Below are 22,338 nucleotides of genomic sequence, written 5' to 3' on the forward strand. Positions count from 1 at the left end.
TTCCTGTATCATGTCCGCAGCCTCTGTCCACCTCCTGTATCATGTCCGCAGCCTCTGTCCACCTCCTGTATCATGTCCGCAGCCTCTGTCCACCTCCTGTAACATGTCCGCAGCCTCTGTCCACCTCCTGTAACATGTCTGCAGCCTCTGTCCACCTCCTGTATCATGTCCGCAGCCTCTGTCCACCTCCTGTAACATGTCTGCAGCCTCTGTCCACCTCCTGTATCATGTCCGCAGCCTCTGTCCACCTCCTGTAACATGTCTGCAGCCTCTGTCCACCTCCTGTATCATGTCCGCAGCCTCTGTTCACCTCCTGTATCATGTCTGCAGTCTCTATTCTCCTCCTGTATCATGTTCGAAGCCTCTGTTCACCTCCTGTATCATGTCCGCAGCCTCTGTTCACCTCCTGTATCATGTCCGCAGCCTCTGTTCACCTCCTGTATCACATCCGCAGCTTTTGTCCACCTCCTGTATCACATCCGCAGCTTTTGTCCACCTCCTGTACCATGTCCGCAGCCTCTGTTCACCTCCTGTATCATGCCCGCAGCCTCTGTCCACCTCCTGTATCATGTCTGCAGCCTCTGTTCACCTCTTGCATCATGTCCGCAGCCTCTGACCATCTCTTGTCTTTTATCAAGTCTGCAGTCTCTGAGGTGGAGTCTGGAGAGGAGAGCGCCGCCTGGATGGGGGTCATAGCAGGAGTCAGACGTGTGTGGACTGTGGAGAGGACACTATAGGATAAAACCAGAGCCGCCAAGTTGAAGCTGTCTGACTGAGCCCTGCACGGTGCTCCTGAGAGGAGGTCAGTGACAGCACCGCCAGGCCAGTCTGAAGTGGGAGGGGTTGCTGATGTAAGGGGGGAGTGAATACAATAATGTAAGGGGCACTGATATAAATGTTCCCCCCATATTAGTAGTGTTCCCCTTTACATAGAGTTCCCTTTCACTGTAAGGGGGAATCCTGCAGACTCTGATGTAAGGGGGGACTCTGTGCTGGCTGGGTTATAGTAACCTGACCTTCATATCAATGGAGAAATATGGTTTTTGACTTTTGTTTAACTTAAACACATTGCTAATAGCACTAGCTATGTGTTTATAGTTTAAATATTGATATTTGCACTGTTTAGCACTGAAAATTCTAATTTTAGGTACTTTTTTGCAGTGTCAGTAAAAAATGTTGCTCCGTTAGTAAATGCCATGAATTTTTTGTCAGTAAAAAATTGGCGTCCTTTGTAAATTTTGACGTCCTGCCGGTAAACTTCACTTTGGGGGGTTGGTAACACTGAGACACACCACCTGTCCCAATTACATATAGAGCTGCATATTTAGAAGTAGAAAGGGGGGAAGGAAAATGACACACATTATCTCATTTTGTTTAACAATAAGAAAAAGACAAAGACTTGAAGTATCAAATGCACATCAATACAAGCTGATCACCCCCTGCCAATCTGAAAACGCCCATATGCAAATAAATACCAACAGACAATTGGCCATGACAGTACATGTAAAACCATCAAACATATATAAATATAACCATGTAAAGAAATGTAAACCAAAAATTTGAACAAAAAAGAAAAAAATAAGTATTATATATGTACTGTATATATAATAAGAGGAGAAACTTCAAATGACACACAAAAAGGAAAAGATATTAGGACCAAAAATGCATATAAAATAATGAATAATCTTCTGTATATAGAGAAAAATCATGAGTGCACATACTGTATCAGCAAACTGTAAATATGACTATCTCACACTGACCCAGACATGGCGGCAAAGCCATGCCATGTATAGGACTGTGTGTACCAGTGGTGTAGCGTGGGTTGTTAGCACCCGGGGCAAGGCAAGTAATTTGCGCCCCCTAATCTGCGGACTTTTACCACTCCCTGAGTCCCTTCAAATACAATAGTACTGACCTACCTGATTCCTATACTGACCACTACACTAACCTACTCTAACCTACACTGACCGCCATACTATACTGACCCCTACACTGAGAACTACACTGACCACTATACTGTCCACTACACTGAGAACTACACTGACCACTATACTGTCCACTACACTGACCACCATACTATACTGTCCACTGCACTATACTGACCACTACACTGACCACCATACTACACTACACTGTCCACTACACTGACCACCATATTACACTACACTGACCGCTATACTACACTGTCCACTACACTGACCACCATACTACACTACACTGACCGCTATACTACACTGTCCACTACACTAACCACCATACTACACTACACTGACCACTATACTACACTGTCCACTACACTGACCACCATACTACACTACACTGACCGCTATACTGTCCACTACACTGACCACCATACTACACTACACTACACTACACTGACCACCATACTACATTAACTGACCACTATACTACACTAACTGACCACCATACTACACTACACTGAACCACCATACTACACTAACTGACCACTATACTACACTATACTGAACCACTATACTACACTAACTGACCACCATACTACACTACACTGAACCACCATACTACACTAACTGACCACCATACTACACTAACTGACCACCATACTACACTACACTGAACCACCATACTACACTAACTGACCACCATACTACACTACACTGAGCCACCATACTACACTAACTGACCACTATACTACACTACACTGAACCACTATACTACACTAACTGACCACTATACTACACTATACTGAACCACTATACTACACTAACTGACCACCATACTACACTACACTGAACCACCATACTACACTAACTGACCACCATACTACACTAACTGACCACCATACTACAATACACTGAACCACCATACTACACTAACTGACCACCATACTACACTACACTGAGCCACCATACTACACTAACTGACCACTATACTACACTACACTGAACCACTATACTACACTAACTGACCACCATACTACACTAACTGACCACTATACTACACTAACTGCCCACCATACTACACTACACTGAACCACCATACTACACTATCCGACCACTATACTACACTAACTGACCACTATACTACACTAACTGACCACTATACTATACTAAATGACTACTATACTACACTAACTAACCACTATACTACACTAACTGACCACTATACTACACTAACTGACCACTATACTACACTAAATGACTACTATACTACACTAACTGACCACTATACTACACTACACTGAGCCACCATACTACACTAACTGACCACTATACTACACTAACTGACCACCATACTACACTAACTGACTTTCTCTCCCCCCCCCCGGCCAGTAACATGACTCTCACGAGGGAGTCTCACTCACCTTCGTGTCTGGCTGGCCTGCATCAGTGCGGAGGAGAAGACAGCGGCGGCTCACATTGCTTCTCTCCCCCGCGCTCTAGCTGCCATGTTCAGTGTCAGGTGCAGCGCACTGTGATAGGGTGTATAGGGGTCATGTGCGGAGGCGGGACTTCAGGAGCGATCGCGGACAGGCCAGCTCTACGCCTCATGTGACCCCCATACGCCCAATCACAGGGCGCTGGACACTGAACATGGCGGCCGGAGCCCGGGGACACAGGAATTTAAAATTAGGAGGAGGCAGCCAGTGACACATACTGGCGTCCCCCTAAATGTCGCACCCCGGGGCCAAGGCACCCCCTGCACCCCCCACGCTATGCCACTGGTGTGTACCATACATGTGAACTCCCACCCTCCAGATCATTACACTAAAATGGTATATGGATGTATAAATGATCTCCATCAAACAAAGTGCAAACACAGATACTAGAAAGGATGGAAGAATGAACTAGTAAACAAACATGGAGCAAAAGGCAAAGATGAAGTAAAATAGAGTGTATTATAAACTACCTGCATAAAACCTGCATAACCTGCATAACAGATGTATGCTGCTGAGCCACAGGGAAGCACCGGGACTTATTCATAAAAATGACTCACATCCCATTCAAAGTTCAAAACCAAGGGGATGCGAGTCTGAAGATGGAATATCCAGAAAACCTCTCAGCAGGCGAAAGGCATCTCCACCTCTCTTTGGGACTCTAATCTTGTCTATGACTTGAACTTGCATGGTGGATTTATTACCTCCATGACATGAAATAAAATGTTTAGCTATATTTGTAGATTTATTTTTGTCAGTGTTATAGACATGTTCATAGAACCTGTCGCATAGACATCTAGTCCTCCCCGCATATTGGACACAACAGGCGCTACATGAAATTAGGTAGATCACAAAGCTTGTACTACAATTATAAAAGGAGTCGATAGTAAATTCTCTCTTATTGGACTTGGAGATAAACTTATTTCCCCCCAAAATATACCTACAGCAGGGACATTCAACGGCCCTACATTTGTAACTCCCCTTGCAGTGCAGCCATGTTAAAGATTTAATTGGTTTCCTATTAAAGAAACTGGTAGACATGCACAACAAAAAAATTAATTTTGTTTTGTTTTGTTTCTTTTCGTTTCCATTGATTCGTAATGATTCGTAATTTTGTAAGACGCGAGTTTTCATATTTGGACTCGTTCGTATTTTCGTAACAGCTATATTTTCGTTGATACAAAATGATTCGTAATTCCGTCTAATTTTCTTTGATTCGAAATTCGTAATTTTGTTAGATAATAGTTTTCGTTTATTCGGTACATTGCTCGTAATTTACTAATTGTTACTTTTGTGAGATTGCCTTTTTCGTTGATTCGCACTTTCGTAATATTGTCTTGTTTTTGTTAATTCGTAATCGGAACACATTTTCGTCATTTTATGTAATGTAAATGTACTAATGTCTGCTACCGTGCTTCAAATGGATTCGTACTTTCGTAAATACATCGTGGTCATCCGTAATGATTCGTGATCTTGTATGTTAGTTTCGTTTTCGACGCGCGGCTATAGCCTCCGCCCCTGTACACCATTTTGAGAGGGTTTACAGTGGTGTGGTGAGGGAGGAGCAGAGAGCAGAGCAGAGAGTGGGATTGTTGTTTTTGTGGTTGTTTTTGTGTGGTTTTGTTGCAATTAGAATGTCTGGGAGTGAGAATGGACGTGTGAGTCTTGTGAGTGAGAATGTTGGTGTTAGTGAGTGTGTTGGTATGAGAGTTGTTGATGTGACTGAGAGTGGAGGAGTGGAGGGGACTCAGGGGAGAGGAGGCATGGAGGGGAGGAGAGGCGTGAAGGGGAGGCGTGCAGGGGAGGGGAGGTGTAGAGGGGAGGAGAGGCGTGGAGGGGAGTGGAGGCATGGAGGGGAGGAGAGTAGGGGAGGGGGGAGAGGAGGGGAGGCGTAGAACGGAGAAGAGGGGTGGAGGGGAGAAGAGGCCGTGGAGGGGAGAGGCGTAGAGGTGAGGGGAGCCGTGGAGGGGAGAGTATTGTGGGGGAGAGGAGGAATGGAGGGGAGTGTGGAGGTGGAGTGGAGCAGAAGCATAGCCAAAAATGGAGATATGTGTCCCCCCCTACATCACAGATTGCTGACATGCAGCAGCCCCAGCATAGCAAGCGACAAAGATCAAGGGGGCCCATATATACCCAAGAGGAGAATGCTGCATTGGTTGCTGCAGTTCTAAGAGAAAAAGTGACACTGTTCTGCTAAAACGTGCGAACATCCGAGAAGGCAGCAAGCTGGGGATGAGTCCAGGACTCCATGAATGCAGTCTCCAAGTTTCGCAGGCCCACCACTGGCATCAGACACGGGTAATTAATTATTCCAATATTCTTTCACTCTTAGAACACTCATTTGTAAAAAAATACATGGTGTAATAGTCAATAAAAAGTAACAGTTCTACTTTACAAAAATATTTATTTGGCACAGCCACATACAGAACATTAACATACATGGAAATATTGTAACGTGTATATATAAAACCATCACTGTGTGAAACGATTTATGTAACTAATAATGTTTTTTTTTTTCATGTGCAGGTTCTATGATTGTCTGTCGACAGTCAACAAAAAGATGAATGCTATCGTCAACACTGGCTATCTCATCTATTTCAGATCAACAAGACCAGCCTGAGGGGGGAGTGCAGTGCAGCCCGCACTCGCCTGTCCTTATTTTGGAGGGCATTGAGCTTCAGAATGAGCCAGAGCTGGCCCCTGGAATTCCAGACTCCTCCTTTCTCCCCATGGCCAGAGGAGAAGGTCAGGGGCCAATGTTCCGGCATGTTGCCACCATCTAATGCTGCCCCCCTGTGCAGGAGCCACAGCAGTCGCCACCTCCTGCCCAGGTGCCACCTGCTGTACTGCCTGGCCCAACTGTGCAACTTGAGAGGCTGCTTAGAGAGGTGAGGAGATTGTCAAGTGAAAACAGAAGGATGTCACGGGACATGAGAAGGCTTACCCGGACCATACATCTTATAGGCAGACGGCAAACTGACAATTTCAAATTAATGTTGACCTGGGTAAACCAACAGCACAACCAGGCAATGGAGAAGTTGAGGATTTCTTTACTTGAAGCTATTTCCCGTCACAGTGCCCCATTGCCTGGGAGCTCCCCTGCTCCCCTGCAACTGTAAGCAGCAGAGAACACTCTCCCTCTGAAAGTTGAAGGCTACATCTTACTCCGCCCCAGTACCCAAGCCAACTCAGTTGACCTTTTCAGGCCGCATGCAGACTGGAGTTTTTTTACAGTTGATGTTTTTGGCTAGCAGATGTTTTGTTTTGTTTTTTTTGCAGCCAATAAACTCTCCAGCATCCGTGCGCACAGGCTCTTATTATTATCAGCAGTTTTTGGTAGGGGCGTTTTTTTGGCTGGAAAAATAACCCAGAATTAGTGGGTTCATGAGATTTGAGCTTGGCACATACAGTGGGGACAGAAAGTATTCAGACCCCCTTAAATTTTTCACTCTTTGTTATATTGCAGCCATTTGCTAAAATCATTTGAATTCATTTTTTTTCCTCATTAATGTACACACAGCACCCCATATTGACAGAAAAACACAGAATTGTTGAAATTTTTGCAGATTTATTAAAAAAGAAAAACTGAAATATCACATGGTATTCAGACCCTTTGCTGTGACACTCATATATTTAACTCAGGTGCTGTCTAATTCTTCTGATCATCCTTGAGATGGTTCTACACCTTCATTTGAGTCCAGCTGTGTTTGATTATACTGATTGGACTTGATTAGGAAAGCCACACACCTGTCTATATAAGACCTTACAGCCCACAGTGCATGTCAGAGCAAATGAGAATCATGAGGTCAAAGGAACTGCCTGAAGAGCTCAGAGACAGATTTGTGGCAAGGCACAGATCTGGCCAAGGTTACAAACAAATTTCTGCTGCACTTAAGGTTCCGAAGAGCACAGTGGCCTCCAGAATCCTTAAATGGAAGATGTTTGGGACGACCAGAACCCTTCCTAGAGCTAGCCGTTCGGCCAAGAAGAGCCTTGGTGAGAGAGGTAAAGAAGAACCCAAAGATCACTGTGGCTGAGCTCCAGAGATGCAGTCGGGAGATGGGAGAAAGTTGTAGAAAGTCAACCATCACCGCAACCCTCCACCAGTCAGGGCTTTATGGCAGAGTGGCCCGACGGAAGCCTCTCCTTAGTGCAAGACACATTAAAGCCCGCATGGAGTTTGCTAAAAAACACCTGAAGGACTCCAAGATAATGAGAAGTAAGATTCTTTGGTCTGATGAGACCAAGATAGAACTTTTTGGCCTTAATTCTAAGCGGTATGTGTGGAGAAAACCAGGCACTGCTCATCACCTGTCCAATACAGTCCCAACAGTGAAGCATGGTGGTGGCAGCATCATGCTTTGGGGGTGTTTTTCAGCTGCAGGGACAGGACGACTGGTTGCAATCAAGGGAAAGATGAATGTGGCCAAGTACCGGTATGTCCTGGACTAAAACCTTCTCCAGAGTGCTCAGGACCTCAGACTGGGCCTAAGGTTTACCTTCCAACAAGACAATGACCCTAAGCACACAGCTAAAATAACGAAGGAGTGGCTTCACAGCAACTCCGTGGCTGTTCTTGAATGGCCCAGCCAGTGCCCTGACTTAAACCCAATTGAGCATCACTGGAGAGACCTAAAAATGGCTGTCCACTAATGTTTGCCATCCAACCTGACAGAACTGGGGAGGATCTGTAAGGAGGAATGGCAGAGGATCCCCAAATCCAGGTGTGAAAAATTTGTTGCATCTTTCCCAAAAAGACTCATGGCTGTATTAGATCAAAAGGGTGCTTCTAAATACTGAGCAAAAGGTCTGAATACTTAGGACCATGTGATATTTAAGTTTTTCTTTTTTAATAAATCTGCAAAAATGTCAACATTTCTGTGTTTTTCTGTCAATATGGTGTGCTGTGTGTACATTAATGAGGAAAAAAATGAACTTAAATGATTTTCACAAATGGCTGCAATATAACAAAGAGTGAAAAATTTAAGGGGGTCTGAATACTTTCCGTCCCCACTGTATGTATGCAGTGTTTTATTATCTCTCTCCAAAGCCCTAAGTCCTGTGGCTTTCTCCTGCTCCGTTCTTCTGTTATCAGCCTGATAACTTCTGACAAGTTCTCGTGATAAAACCAGCCTGAAATTTGTGTCAGGACGGGTGCTATAAATAGATTAGCAGGCACTGGCAGCCGGTCAAATCACAGCACAGCTCTGCCTCTGTGGAGGGGGGTGTGTGCCTTTCCTCCAATCACAGTTTACAGTTTGTCTCACAGTTTATGGCAATAATCCACACCCAATCAGGAAGAGAAAATTCTAACAGGATGTGCACTTTCTAAACAGTGTATAAAGCTAAAGACAGCAGATATACATGTAAACTTATGTAGGGACATTTGTTTCATCTCTGTGTATCATCTGAGGCTGTTCACTTCACTGGGTATGTGAGTGTTTACATCTGTTTAATGTACATGTAAATAAATAATAATCCTAAATACATACTGTTGTTTGGTATTTTTGCAAATTCTTGTCACTGTAAATAAAAATACTTTTTTTGTGTAATACTTTGATAGTTTGGTTTTTATATTATGTGTTGTTTTTTTTAACAATACATCACATATCTGGTTAATTAATAATTCATACACACACACACTCACACACACGGTAATCATTCAGAACTTCACACTCTAAGTTAAACAATAGTTAAAGGAACCCAGTTTCTACTTCCTTTAACTATTAATTTAGATTTTATGGTGCCCTACTGCTCTTATTGTTCTTTTAAAATATGTTGAATTGATTTTCCAAAATAATTTTATATTGTAGTCCAAAGTTGCTGAAATGAATTGGAAATATTAGAGCCCTTTCACACTGGGGCGGGGGCGGCGTCGGCGGTAAAACGCCGCTATTATTAGCGGCGTTTTACCATCGGTATGCGGTAGCTAGCGGGGCAGTTTTACCCCCCGCTAGCGGCCGAGAAAGGGTTAAATACCACCGCAAAGCGCCTCTGCAGAGGCACTTTGCCGCCAGTATAGCCGCGCCGTCCCATTGATTTCAATGGGCAGGAGCGGTGAAGGAGCGGTATACACTCCGCTCCTTCACCGCTCCGAAGATGCTGCTGGCAGGACTTTTTTTACCGTCCTGCCAGCGCATCGCTCCAGTGTGAAAGCCCTCGGGGCTTTCACACTGGAATGAAAGTAGCGGCACTTTCGGGTCAGTTTGCAGGCACTATTATTAGCGCAATAGCGCCTGCAAACCGCCCTAGTGTGAAAGGGCTCTAAATATTCACCTATTTGAGTATTTATCTTCTCTATTTAGTACAATGGTCTAATCTCCAAGATACTGCCTAATAAACATTGCAAAAATTCCCTCTGTGCTTTTCTCAAAGTAGAAAGATTAAGGAGATGGGATGGGAGCTCCGCTATCAGTAATGCTGCGTACACACGAGCGGACTTTACGGCAGACTTGGTCCGGCGGACCGGAGTCCGGCAGACAATTCGATTGTGTGTGGGCTCCAGCAGACTTTTTTTCCCCAAAAGTTCGACGGACCTAGAAATGAAACACGTTTCAAATCTTTCCGACGGACTCGAGTCCGGTTGAAAAGTCCGCTCGTCTGTATGCTAGTCCGACGGACAAAAATCGACGCTAGGGCAGCTATTGGCTACTGGCTATGAACTTCCTTGTTTTAGTCCGGTCGTACGTCATCACGTACGAATCCGTCTGACTTTGGTTGATCGTGTGTAGGCAAGTCCGTTCATTCGGAAAGTCCGTCGGAAAGTCTGTCGAAAAGTCCGCTGGACCAAGTCTGCCATAAAGTCCGCTCGTGTGTACGCGGCATCAGAAACACAGGATTTCTTTTTACTAAAGGCAACTCCACTTTGCACTGCAAGTGCACTTGGAAGTGCAGTCGCTGTAGATCTGAGGTGCAAAGTGGAGTTGTCTTTAGTAAATCAACCCCATAGTACACTAACTCAAAGAAAAAACCTGATTATGCTCAACCATCACAATATAAAAATTATCGGTCAACTCACTGTATATGTTAGAAAATGTCATATGATTATTATTAGTATCAAAACATTTAAATAAGTAAACATTAAAAATTGGTACCATTCATGCAACAGCATTTATACTCATAAAAAGCTATGTCCAGTTGTCCACCTCTAATGTACATATAATTATGACCACAAGTAGAAAAATAGATATATTGGTTTCAGTTGCAGCCCCTGGCTCATATTGCCAGTGTGGTGGAGTAGATATTTATAAGCGGGGTCCAATATATTAGACCAGTGCTCCTGCAGGGGGGTGTTTATAAGGAGCTATCCAATAAACAGGATAATATATACACATTTAAACAGCCCCTTGCAGGAGTACTGATCCAATATATCGGACCCCGCTGCGCTTATCCATATAACTATTCCCCCACACTGGCAACATGAGCCAGGGGATGAAACAAATATATCTATTTTTGTACTCCTGGTCATAATTACATTACATGTATATTAGAGGTGGACATGGCTTTTTATGAGTATGAATGCTGTTGCATGAAATGAATGGCACCAATTTTTAATGTTTGATTTTTTTTTTCTGATACTAATAATAAACATATGAAAATTTCCAACGTATACAGTGAGTTGACCGATATTTTTTTATTGGGCATAATCAACTTGTTTTTTTATTTGTGTTGGTGTACTAATCAAACATGTTTACACACCTATGAAAACTAAACTGAAATAAAGCAACAAAACGTTTTAAAGTATGTAATTTAGTTTATAAACTTAATATAAACTTTATGAGGTTACTTTTTAACGCACACCTCCTGACTAGGGGATGCATGTTTTCTTTGCGACGGCAGAGAGAGATCAGGAAAAAAACTCCTTCTGACCTGCTGTGCCTTGAGGGAACCACCGTCCGGCTTCCTGATTGGTTGGGAAGCCAGTTCCATGCTCCCACACAGCACTGCAGGTCAGAAGAAGGTTCTGAGATCTTACTACTGTTTTCAGTGAGATCGGAAAAAATCTTCTTTTGACCAGCACAGTACCAGTTTTGGGGGGGATTACTTGCAACTTGCCCAAGTGCTCAGTATTCGGCACTGATGCTAGCACTGGTATAGGTGCATATATATATATATATATATATATATATATATATATATATATATATATATACAGTATCTCACAAAAGTGAGTACACCCCTCACATTTTTGTAAATATTTTATTATATCTTTTCATGTGACAACACTGAAGAAATGACACTTTGCTACAATGGAAAGTAGTGAGTATACAGCTTGTATAACAGTGTATAACAGTGTAAATTTGCTGTCCTCTCAAAATACCTCAACACACAGCCATTAATGTCTAAACCTCTGGCAACAAAGGTGAGTACACCCCTAAGTGAAAATGTCCAAATTGGACCCAATTAGCCATTTTCCCTCCCTGGTGTCATGTGACTTGTTAGTGTTACAAGGTCTCAGGTGTGAATGGGGAGCAGGTGTGTTAAATTTGATGTTATCGCACTCACTCTCTCATACTGGTCACTGGAAGTTCAACATGGCACCTCATGGCAAAAAACTCTCTGAGAATCTGAAAAAAAGAACTGTTGCTCTACATAAAGATGGCCTAGGCTATAAGAAGATTGCCAAGACCCTGAAACTGAGCTACAGCATGGTGGCCAAGACCATATAGCGGTTTAACAGGACAGGTTCCACTCAGAACAGGCCTCGCCATGGTCGACCAAAGAAGTTGAGTGCACGTGCTCAGCGTCATATCTAGAGGTTGTCTTTGAGAAATAGACGTATAAGTACTGCCAGCATTGCTCCAGAGGTTGAAGGGGTGGGGGGTCAGCCTGTCATTGCTCAGACCATACACCGCACACTGCATCAAATTGGTCTGCATGGCTGTCGTCCCAGAAGGAAGCCTCTTCTAAAGATGATGCACAAGAAAGCCTGCAAACAGTTTGCTGACGACAAGCAGACTAAGGACATGGATTACTGGAACCATGTACTGTGGTCTGATGAGACCAAGATAAACTTATTTGGTTCAGATGGTGTCAAACGTGTGTGGCGGCAACCAGGTGCAGAGTACAAAGACAAGTGTGTCTTGCCTACAGTCAAGCATGGTGGTGGAAGTGTCATGGTCTGGGGCTGCATGAATGCTGCCGGCACTGGGGAGCTACAGTTCATTGGGGGAACCATGAATGCCAACATGTACTGGGACATACTGAAGCAGAGCATGATCCCCTCCCCTCAGAGACTGGGACGCAAGGCAGTATTCCAACATGATAACGACCCCAAACACACCTCCAAGACAAGCACTGCCTTGCTAAAGAAGCTGAGGGTAAAGGTGATGGACTGTCCAAGCATGTCTGCAGACCTAAACCCTATTGAGCATCTGTGGGGCATCCTCAAACGGAAGGTGGAGGAGTGCAAGGTCTCTAACATCCACCAGTTCTGTAATGTCATCATGGAGGAGTGGGAGAGGACTCCAGTGGCAACCTGTGAAGCTCTGGTGAACTCCATGCCCAAGAGGGTTAAGGCAGTGTTGGAAAATAATGGTGGCCACACAAAATTTCGACACTTTGGGGCCAATTTGGACATTTTCACTTAGGGGTGTACTCACTTTTGTTGCCAGTGGTTTAGACAATAATATCTGTGTGTTGGGTTATTTTTAAGGGGATGGCAAATTTAAACTGTTATACACTCTGTACACTCACTACTTTACATTGTAGCAAAGTGTAATTTCTTTAGTGTTGTCACATGAAAAGATATAATAAAATATTTACAAAAATGTGAGGGGTGTACTCACTTTTGTGAGATACTGTATATACATCCTAAAAGTGGTGTGCAATGGTAATACTTACCTGTGAAGTACTTGATGACTATATAATCAAATCTGTCTCGCTCCTCATCCGTATCAAGGTCTAGCAGTATTTTCACTAAACTGTGAAAGAAAGAGACAGAGGTAGATAAACAGAAATAATTAATGGAATGAAGGAAGGGGAATAAGGAAAAAAAAATGATGAGCCACTCACTTGTTTGTGGGAGTAGTATGGTTAATCTTTTCCATGCTTTAATTCCATAGTGTGGGGAGAGGTTTTAGGAGTGCCATCCCCATCACCAATGCCTAATGATTTTCTCGTAGATGGTAGCAGGTGCAGTCTTAATTTGCAACACTGTAGACAGTAAGAGGAGAAAATACAAAAGAATGGAATACCACTTTTTGTGGGAGTATTGGTATCCATGGAGTTTTGGTTGTGAGAGTATTGGAACTCGGAGCCACAGAGTAGGTGCAGGATTATTTTATTTCATTTCTCTTAATTTAATACTAATATAAGAAGGAGCATTGAGTATTTTGTATGCACTATGCATGCAATAGCAACTCCAAAAACTTGAACGAAAAAAATATTCAAATAATAACAATTAACAGAAAAACTGCAACTAGGGTTGAATCATAAACAATTTCTCAACTGGTGGGTAATTTAGAAAAATTATTCACAGGAATGGATAAGAGTAGAATAGATGCCAAATAAAAAATGCAACAAAACCAAATATAGTGCAGGTCGTGATATCTATCCAAAATTAAAGGAATATGTTTAATATGAAGGTTATAACTCAGTCAAAAGAGACTGAGGGAGCCTGGGAAGCCGGGATCAGCCTCATGGTTTTATTTCATGGACTCTTTTTGGGTTTACAATCTTCCTTTTTCGAGTGGCAGACGGATCCATCAAGTGGTCCAAAATCAACTGCCTTTCGATTTTACTCCCAATCCCAGTCACATAAAAGAAAGGTGATGATGTAAAGCCCAAAAATAGACCATTCAGTAATACCTTGAGGCTGATCCCGGCTTCCTAAGCTCTCTCATGCTCTGTACACAAGACTGGACTTTCTGGCAGACTAGGTCTGACGGTCTTCCCGACGGACTTTCGACGGAGTTACGGCGGACTTCCGAATGAACGGACTTGCCCCCACACACGGGCTAAAGTCCATTCATTTTGAACGTGACTCAGGTATGACGGGACTAGAAAAGGAAGTCAATCTCGCCGCTTTTATCGGCGAGATTGACACCTTGCGAGCCCCGTCGCAGGGAATACAAGTCCCTTAGGTGTGGTATGGATTAGAAGGGGAACCCCCTACGTCGAAAAAACGGCGTGGGTGTCCCCCCATAATCCATACCAGACCCTTATCCGAGTGACCCCACCCCTTATGACGGCACGGTCCCAGCATGCCCTGGGACTGTGACATCATAAGGGGCGGGGTCACTGGGTGACATCATCGGGTGACCACGCCCCATGCTTATATAAGTCATTGCGCACCGCTCACACAGCATTACAGCGGGAGAGAGCGTCGTGTCAACATCGGAAGAAGAGAAGAGGGAACAAGACGACGGAGAAGACATTAAGCAGGGAGGAGTGGACAATAATTGGTCAGTTGGTGGGAGTGCTTAGTCCCTTCCGCTCTATCACGGAAAGCTTGAGCCGAGAGAATGCAATTTTGTGTCAGCTTATCCCCCTATTCACACACCTTAACAATAAGCTGGATGGCTTTCTCAGCAATAGAGAGCTGTTACCTGGTGGTGAATTAGTTGCAGACATTGCTGCACTTCTAAGGAGGCTTAAGGGTCAACTAACTAGTAGACATGTGCGGTTCGTTTCGTACGAATCAAAAATATGTATGAATTTCCGAAAATTCGTTCATTCGGAAGCACCTGAAATATGAATTTCTATGCTTGAATTGTATATGAATATGAAATTTCGTTGACGAATTTCGGATCCAAATTCCGTTACAACTCCTGGGGCTGTACCCTTGCTGTGCTCATTATGAGGGGCTCCCACCATCCCTGTGCTGTGCTGACTTCCTGGGTTTGTACCCCTGCTGTGCTCATTATCAGGGGCTCCCACCATCCCTGTGCCCCTCATAATGAGCACAGCAGGGTACAAACCCAGGAAGTCAGCACAGCATAGGGATGGTGGGAGCCCCTTTATAATAAGCACAGCAGGGGTACAAACCCAGGAATTCATCACAGCACAGGGATGGTGGGAGCCCCCTCATAATGAGCACAGCAGGGGTACAAACCCAGTAAGTCAGCTAAACCTACAAGTTAGTGGGGTGCGTCCTGTTCACAGTGTTCAGCTAAACCTACAAGTTAGTGTGGTGCGTCCACCTCACAGTGTTCAGCTAAACCTACAAGTTAGTGGGGTGCGTCCTGCTCACAGTGTCCAGCTAAACCTACAAGTTAGTGGGGTGCGTCCTGCTCACAGTGTTCAGCTAGATCCGTTCCTGTTATCTTCTTACTGACAGGCAGGCTTGTCTTGTTACAGTATATACAGCTACCTGAAGAAAATTACTGGTGTTTTTTTGATCCTATTAGTACCACAGTCAGGCAGCTAGACTATTTACAGTTAGTGCAGTGCGTCCTGCTCACAGTGTTCAGCTAAACCTACAAGTTAGTGGGGTGCGTCCACCTCACAGTGTTCAGCTAAACCTACAAGTTAGTGCAGTGCATCCTGCTCACAGTGTTCAGCTAGATCCGTTCCTGTTATCTTCTTACTGACAGGCAGGCTTGTCTTGTTACAGTATATACAGCTACCTGAAGAAAATTGCTGGTGTTCTTTTGATCCTATTAGTACCACAGTCAGGCAGCTAGACTATTTACAGTTAGTGCAGTGCGTTCTGCTCACAGTGTTCAGCTAAACCTACAAGTTAGTGGGGTGCGTCCTGCTCACAGTGTTCAGCTAAACCTACAAGTTAGTGGGGTGCGTCCTGCTCACAGTGTTCAGCTAAACCTACAAGTTAGTGCGGTGCATCCTGCTCACAGTGTTCAGCTAAACCTACAAGTTAGTGGGGTGCGTCCTGCTCACAGTGTTCAGCTAAACCTACAAGTTAGTGGGGTGCGTCCTGATCACAGTGTTCAGCTAAACCTACAAGTTAGTGGGGTGCGTCCTGCTCACAGTGTTCAGCTAAACCTACAAGTTAGTGTGGTGCGTCCACCTCACAGTGTTCAGCTAAACCTACAAGTTAGTGGGGTGCGTCCTGCTCACAGTGTTCAGCTAAACCTACAAGTTAGTGGGGTGCATCCTGCTCACAGTGTTCAGCTAGATCCGTTCCTGTTATCTTCTTACTGACAGGCAGGCTTGTCTTGTTACAGTATATACAGCTACCTGAAGAAAATTACTGGTGTTATTTTTATCCTATTAGTACCACAGTCAGGCAGCTAGACTATTTACAGTTAGTGCAGTGCGTCCTGCTCACAGTGTTTAGCTAAACCTACAAGTTAGTGGGGTGCGTCCACCTCACAGTGTTCAGCTAAACCTACAAGTTAGTGCAGTGTGTCCTGCTCACAGTGTTCAGCTAGATCCGTTCCTGTTATCTTCTTACTGACAGGCAGGCTTGTCTTGTTACAGTATATACAGCTACCTGAAGAAAATTACTGGTGTTCTTTTGATCCTATTAGTACCACAGTCAGGCAGCTAGACTATTTACAGTTAGTGCAATGCGTCCTGCTCACAGTGTTCAGCTAAACCTACAAGTTAGTGGGGTGCGTCCTGCTCACAGTGTTCAGCTAAACCTACAAGTTAGTGTGGTGCGTCCACCTCACAGTGTTCAGCTAAACCTACAAGTTAGTGGGGTGCGTCCTGCTCACAGTGTCCAGCTAAACCTACAAGTTAGTGGGGTGCGTCCTGCTCACAGTGTTCAGCTAGATCCGTTCCTGTTATCTTCTTACTGACAGGCAGGCTTGTCTTGTTACAGTATATACAGCTACCTGAAGAAAATTACTGGTGTTTTTTTGATCCTATTAGTACCACAGTCAGGCAGCTAGACTATTTACAGTTAGTGCAGTGCGTCCTGCTCACAGTGTTCAGCTAAACCTACAAGTTAGTGGGGTGCGTCCACCTCACAGTGTTCAGCTAAACCTACAAGTTAGTGCAGTGCATCCTGCTCACAGTGTTCAGCTAGATCCGTTCCTGTTATCTTCTTACTGACAGGCAGGCTTGTCTTGTTACAGTATATACAGCTACCTGAAGAAAATTGCTGGTGTTCTTTTGATCCTATTAGTACCACAGTCAGGCAGCTAGACTATTTACAGTTAGTGCAGTGCGTTCTGCTCACAGTGTTCAGCTAAACCTACAAGTTAGTGGGGTGCGTCCTGCTCACAGTGTTCAGCTAAACCTACAAGTTAGTGGGGTGCGTCCTGCTCACAGTGTTCAGCTAAACCTACAAGTTAGTGCGGTGCATCCTGCTCACAGTGTTCAGCTAAACCTACAAGTTAGTGGGGTGCGTCCTGCTCACAGTGTTCAGCTAAACCTACAAGTTAGTGGGGTGCGTCCTGATCACAGTGTTCAGCTAAACCTACAAGTTAGTGGGGTGCGTCCTGCTCACAGTGTTCAGCTAAACCTACAAGTTAGTGTGGTGCGTCCACCTCACAGTGTTCAGCTAAACCTACAAGTTAGTGGGGTGCGTCCTGCTCACAGTGTTCAGCTAAACCTACAAGTTAGTGGGGTGCATCCTGCTCACAGTGTTCAGCTAGATCCGTTCCTGTTATCTTCTTACTGACAGGCAGGCTTGTCTTGTTACAGTATATACAGCTACCTGAAGAAAATTACTGGTGTTATTTTTATCCTATTAGTACCACAGTCAGGCAGCTAGACTATTTACAGTTAGTGCAGTGCGTCCTGCTCACAGTGTTTAGCTAAACCTACAAGTTAGTGGGGTGCGTCCACCTCACAGTGTTCAGCTAAACCTACAAGTTAGTGCAGTGTGTCCTGCTCACAGTGTTCAGCTAGATCCGTTCCTGTTATCTTCTTACTGACAGGCAGGCTTGTCTTGTTACAGTATATACAGCTACCTGAAGAAAATTACTGGTGTTCTTTTGATCCTATTAGTACCACAGTCAGGCAGCTAGACTATTTACAGTTAGTGCAATGCGTCCTGCTCACAGTGTTCAGCTAAACCTACAAGTTAGTGGGGTGCGTCCTGCTCACAGTGTTCAGCTAAACCTACAAGTTAGTGTGGTGCGTCCACCTCACAGTGTTCAGCTAAACCTACAAGTTAGTGGGGTGCGTCCTTCTCAGAGTGTTCAGCTAAACCTACAAGTTAGTGGGGTGCGTCCTGCTCACAGTGTTCAGCTAAACCTACAAGTTAGTGGGGTGCGTCCTGTTCACAGTGTTCAGCTAAACCTACAAGTTAGTGGGGTGCGTCCTGTTCACAGCGTTCAGCTAAACCTACAAGTTAGTGGGGTGCGTTCAACTCACAGTGTTCAGCTAAAGCTACCTGTAGAAGGTTGGTGGTCTCATACTACAGGCAGGCAGTTGATTTTGCTAGCTGCAGCTGGCCGTGTTGAGCCGCAACATGCGGAAGACTTGGTCGAGTGGATGACCAAGCCGTCCTCATCCTCCTCATCCTCTCTCACCCATGCCCAGGGTACTTTGTCTGGCAAAGCAGCGGCCTCTTCCCTCGGCTCAATGTCATCAGTGACATCTTCCCTAGCCCCACCATGTCCTCCTGAGGAGTCCCTCGAACTATTTGACCACAGTGTTGGGTACATGCTCCAGGAGGATGCCCAGCGTTTGGAAGGCTCTGATGATGATACTGAGCTCGATGAAGGCAGTAACATGAGCACGGACAGAGGGGGTGCCCAAGAAGGACAGCAATCTGGCAGTCATGCTCCCTCTGCTGCAGCATACTGCCAGGTTTGCTCCAGTGATGAGGAGGGAGGGGATGATGAGGTCACTGACTCAACGTGGGTGCCTGATAGGAGAGAGGAGGAGGAGGAGGAGGTGGCACATCATAAGGGCAGCACATTGACTGCATCACACCCCAAAGCTCCACATGTGCAGGGCGCTGCAGTCTCTGCACGTTATTCAAAAAGTTCTTTGGTGTGGGCCTTTTTTGAGACGAGTGCATCAGATCGCACCGCTGCTATTTGCAACATATGTCTCAAGCGTATCTCGCGTGGCCAAAACATCTCCCACTTGGGTACCACATGCTTGACCAGGCACATGTTGACCTGCCATGTAGTTCGTTGGCAAGCGTATCTAAACGACCCACACCAAAGAACAAAGAGGACCTCTCCTTGCTCCTCATCAGCTGAGATTTCCAACCACTATACCTTCACTCCTCTCTGAGACCTGCACTGAGAGGAATGAAGGTGTAGAATTAGGTGTGTCACAGCCAAGTACTTGTGGGCAATCTGCTTTTGGTACACCGACTTCAGATTGTACCAGGCAAATTTCCCTGCCCCAGCTGCTGCACCGCTGAAAGAAGTTTGCTCCCAGCCATCCACATGCCCAGCGGTTGAATGCTAGCTTGGCAAAATTGCTAGCACTTCAACTGCTGCCTTTTCAGTTGGTAGACTCTGCCCCCTTCCGTGAGTTTGTGGAATGTGCGGTTCCTCAGTGGCAGGTACCCAAACGCCACTTTTTCTCATGGAAGGCGATTCCGGCTCTCTACCGGAATGTGGAAGGCAATGTCCATGTCTCGCTGGACAGGGCGGTCAGCGGTAAGGTGCATATTACCGCTGACTCATGGTCCAGCAGGCATGGACAGGGACGTTACCTAAGTTTCACGGAGCATTGGGTGACTCTGCTGGCAGCTGGGAAGGATGCAGGACAAGGTGCAGTAGTGTTGGAGGTTGTTCCGCCACCACGCCTCCAAAATGCTAATGATTGTGACACACCTCTCTCCTCCACCCCCTCCTCTTCTTCTTCCTCCATGGCTTCTTCCTGTGCTTTGTCCTCGGAACCAGCGGTGCTCCGTAGCCGTTTAAGGGGCTACGCAAGTACGCAGGCCAAAAGATGCCATGCGGTGCTTGAGCTGGTGTGCTTGGGGGACAGGAGCCACACTGGGGCAGAGGTTCTGTCAGCTCTGCAGGGGCAGGTTCAGAGGTGGTTGACGCCACGCCAACTTAAGGCAGGAATGGTGGTTTGCGACAATGGCACCAACCTCCTCTCTGCCCTCCGACAGGGACAAATGACCCATGTGCCCTGTTTGGCTCACGTCCTTAACTTGGTGGTGCAGCGGTTCTTGGGCAGGTACCCGGGCTTACAGGATGTCCTGAGGCAGGCCAGGAAAGTCTGTGTGCATTTCCGCCGGTGATATAATGCCAGTGCTCGGCTGACGGACCTCCAAAAGGAGTTTAACCTGCCCAAGAACTGCCTAATCTATGACATGCCCACCAGGTGGAACTCAACGTTGGCCATGCTGCAGCAGCTGCACACGCAGCAGAAGGCCATCAATGAGTACCTATGCGACTATGGCAACAGGACAGGGTCAGGGGAGTTTGGGTTTTTTTCCCCACGCCAGTGGGCCATGATCAGGGATGCATGCACTGTCCTGTCACCATTTGAGGAGGCCACGAGGATGGTGAGCAGTGACAGTGCATGCATCAGTGACACTGTCCCCCTTGTCCACCTGTTGGAGCACACTCTGCGTGGAATAATGGACAGGGCACTTGAGGCAGAACAGAGGCAGGAAGAGGAGGACTTCCTTAGCTCTCAAGGCCCCCTTTATCCAGACAGTGTTCCTGCGTGCCCGCCGATCACACAGGAAGAGGACGAGGAGGAGGAGGAGGAGGAAGATTGTGTCAGTATGGAGGTGGAGCCTGGCACTCAGCATCAGCAGCAGTCTTTAAGGGATCAGTCCCAAGAAACACATGGACTTGTACGTGGCTGGGAGGAGGTGGCTGCGGACCATGTAGTCCTTAGTGACCCAGAGAACTCAGCAAACCTACGCTGCATGGCCTCCCTGATCCTGCAAAGCCTGCGTAAGGATCCTCGTATTCGTGGTATCAAGGAGAAGGACCAATACTGGCTGGCAACCCTCCTTGATCCACGTTACAAGGGTAAGGTTGCGGACTTTATCTTGCCATCGCAGAGGGAGCAGAGGATGAAACATCTTCGGGAGGCCTTGCAGAAAGGTCTGTGCAACGCGTTCCCAGAGACTGGGAGGTTACAAACTCCTGTTTCTGGACAACGTGTTGCTGAGGCTTCGGTCAGTCAAAGAAGGAGCGGTGGAGAAGGTGGCCGTCTGACCGATGCGTTCAGACAATTTTTTGGTCCGCAGCCCCAAGGTATGATCGGTTCCAGCAACCATCGCCAGCGTCTGTTTTACATGGTGCAGGAATACCTAGGGGCAAGATCAGACTTGGACACCTTTCCCACCGAAAATCCTCTGGGTTACTGGGTCTTGAGGATGGATCACTGGCCAGAGCTTGCACAGTATGCAATTGAGCTACTGGCCTGTCCTGCATCCAGCGTTCTTTCGGAACGCACATTCAGTGCTGCTGGAGGCGTGGTAACCGATCACAGGGTGCATCTGTCCACCGACTCGGTCGATCGACTGACCTTCATAAAAATGAATCAGTCTTGGATTACCACCAGCTACCAAGCACCTGATGCTGATGTAACCGAATAATTTTTTTTGAAATCTCAGATCCCTTCAAAGACTGCCTATGCTGATGCTGAGTGACTATCCCTGAGTAATTATCCTCTTCCTCCTCAATCATCACGCTGATAGCTTGTAAGAACATTTTTGGTTCTGGGCGCCACCACCAGTGCCTAAGGCACAATTTTTCAGCCCCTGTCTAACAGGGGCGTGTAATTACAATTTTTGATGCAATACTTTGCAGCAGGGCTTGTTCCTGCGTTCCAACTAGAGTGTCTGTGAGGGGTTGTAGTGTTGTGGCACCAGCACCAGTGCCTAAGGCCCAATTTTTCTGCCCCTGTTTAACAGGGGCGTGTAATTACAATTTTTGATGCAATACTTTGCAGCAGGGCTCGTTCCTGCGTTCCAACTAGAGTGTCTGTGAGGGGTTGCAGTGTTGTGGCACCAGCACCACCACCACCACCACCAAAGGCCCAATTTTTCTGCCCCTGTTCAACAGGGGCATGTAATTACAATTCTTGATCTAATATTTCACAGCAGGGCCCATTTCTGCACCCACCAA

General features: G+C 45.8%; 1 long non-coding RNA gene across 1 annotated transcript; it reads left to right on the plus strand.

Moving 5' to 3' along the window:
* The first annotated feature begins 5,339 nt into the window (after positions 1–5,339).
* LOC141134496 (uncharacterized) lies at positions 5,340–8,967 on the plus strand. Its single transcript, XR_012243174.1, has 2 exons — positions 5,340–5,713; positions 5,942–8,967. It is a non-coding gene; the product is annotated as an uncharacterized lncRNA (long non-coding RNA).
* The last annotated feature ends 13,371 nt before the right edge of the window (positions 8,968–22,338 follow it).

This window comes from Aquarana catesbeiana, linkage group LG03, assembly GCF_042186555.1.
Source record: "Aquarana catesbeiana isolate 2022-GZ linkage group LG03, ASM4218655v1, whole genome shotgun sequence".
Classification (NCBI taxonomy): Eukaryota; Metazoa; Chordata; class Amphibia; order Anura; family Ranidae; genus Aquarana; species Aquarana catesbeiana.